Here is a 2,662-nt window from a genome sequence, read left to right as displayed (position 1 = left end):
CACACACAACTTCTTGAATAACTGAAAAATTAGTTTTACAATCTGAACCAGTCAACTTGTTTTTTGGGTCTGTTTCTTAGTAGTGTGGAGGTTGCTGTGGGTGCTTTGAATGATCCTTTCATCTTCAAGAATGCGAAGAATTCTAAACTAAAAAGGCCAGCCAGCTTCTGCCACAGCAACCATCAAAGAAGAGTAGCCATGGCCCTTGGCTATCCCATGGCTGTGGGCCTCAACAATAGCCACTAGGTGACTAAGAATGTGAGCAAACCAAGGCACAGCCGCCGTCGCAGATGGATGTCTCACCAAACACACCAAGTTTGTGTGGGGCATGATCCAGGAGGTGTGCGGCTTCCCCCACTACGAACGGAGCGCCATGGAGTTGCTCAAGGTCTCAAAGGACAAGCTTGCCCTCAAGTTCATCAAGAAAAGGGTGGGGACGCACATCAGCGCCAAGAGGAAGCGTGAGGAGCTGGGCAACGTACTGGCGGCCATGAGGAAGGCAGCTGCCAAGAAGGACTGGGCCCCTCTGGAATAAAGCTTTGCAGAAAGAAAAAAAAAAAAGGAAGGAAGGAAGGAAGGAAGGAAGGAAGGAAGGAAGGAAGGAAGGAAGGAAGGAAAAAGAAAAGAAAAGAAAAAAGGCCGGCCAAATAGCTTAGCAGATTAAAGCACCTGCTTAGACAGACGAGGGGCCATAGTTCAATCCCCTGAGCTGCTGTGCTGGCCCTGCCCCCGGGGATGCCGACTGAGACTGGGTGTGGTGGCATGCGCCTGTAATCCCAGCGCTTGGGAGGCTGTAAACAGGAGGATCACTATGAGACCCATCTACGCAGTGCAGTGAGACCCTGTAGACCCTGCCCTAGATACAGGGGAAAAAAAAATGAATTCTAAACTACAGAGAAGTAGAGCACCTTCCTCCAGGACATTACTGTTATCTTCCTTCTCCAGCTTTGTTTAACATTTTTATCTATGATTTACAGAAGTACATTTTTAGCAACTTTGTTGTTTAAAGAAATCTGAGAGACACAGTTTAGTGACAGATGGGAAAAAAAAAATCAGTACTAAATTCCGGTCAGAAATCTGGAAGCAATACCACAAGGAAAACTATCCAATACTTTGACTAAATAAGATTGTAGTTAGACTTTAAGATAAATTTTTTCAATAAATATAAAATCAAAGATATAACGTTGCTTCTAGCTGCACAGTCCTGTCTTGTTAGTTTCTGGGCTGTGGGTTATATTGTTCTGTAGCTTATTGTCTCTATCTTTCTGAATCACTTACTAGTTCATTTCTCACCATAGCCTGTCCTTGAAACAAAAATCTCTCTTCTATAATGACCTTAACTAGATGTAGTTCTAAAATATATTTTTTGTTTTGGTAGAACTGGGGATTGAACTCAGACCATTGAGTTTGCTAGGGAAGCACTTTTCTACTGAGCCATCTCCCCAGCCCCTAAAATATTTTATTTTTTAAAAAAATTTTAAATTATCTTGTCAATATAATGAAGTTATGCTTTTCAGGTCATAGGTGAGGGATAGATTCTAAAACATTAACACATAAAAGTAAAGTATCATATAGTCACATTGCCAATGAAAATTCTACAGAAGACGCCACATTAAAGACCAGCCTATGGTAATGTGCAGTTCCAGCACAATTACTCCGTTGTTGGAACAGATTGGGGCCTTTTCAGTTAAGCCCCAGATGAAGAAGTTGGCGTGCATTTGGGTGCCATATTGCACCAAAAATACACATCTTAAAACACTACATTCACACAGAGCACAGACAGAAGCGTATCCTGTGGGCAGCTCGGTTTTTAGACCCCATTTGTCCTTACTCTTGAGCAGACACTGCTCCAATAGGATGTGATTGGATTAGAATCCGTTATCTATCGACCTTCTATTTGCCTGTCTCAAATGCATTTGTAAAGTCACTATAATGACAAGACAGGAGATTAGAAAAGAGATGACAGCTCGAAAAATTGATTTCTCAGCTTCTAATTCTCAGGAATTATGTGAAGTTTATATTATTAACATGCCAGAAAATGCACTACATTCTCAGTACGAGATGAGGAAAATTTCCCCCAAAGCTAAGAGACGGGATTGTGAATGGTAGATAGGGATCACACCCCAAAATGGAAGAGGTCAGTGCAGCAAAAGTGGGGTGGAAATGTGCCTTAAACGCAGAGGCTGTAGTAGACTGGGAAGTCACAGAACAGATACTGAAGGTGGAGCAACAAAAAAGGCATCTGGGCCACCTGTCTCACATTCAGGCCTAGGATGGACTGCAGAATCACCTATCCTCACACTCAAGTCTGATTACTGGCATTAAGAACCCACTAGCATGTCTCACTCCTCTATGGCAATCTTTGCAGACAAGCTATGATTAGAAAATATACTTAACTCATTATGCTAAAAAAATGCATCAAATACTATGGGAAATTTTATACAATGAAAAATATGCCAAACATCATACTTCTCGTTGTCAAATTTGGCAAGTTTTGAAATTTATTATCTTACATTGATTAAATATAGAGAAACAGACTTTCCTATAGCATTCATAGAAATAAAATTATTATAGGCAGCTTTGTAGATCACTTAGTAGGATTATTTTTCATTTTATAATATATAGACTTATTTAACCCAACAATTCCACTTCTTTATATTGA

This window comes from Octodon degus, unplaced genomic scaffold (genome assembly GCF_000260255.1).
Source record: "Octodon degus isolate 3935 unplaced genomic scaffold, OctDeg1.0 scaffold00053, whole genome shotgun sequence".
Lineage (NCBI taxonomy): Eukaryota > Metazoa > Chordata > Mammalia > Rodentia > Octodontidae > Octodon > Octodon degus.
Note: the sequence above shows the minus strand (reverse complement) of the source record.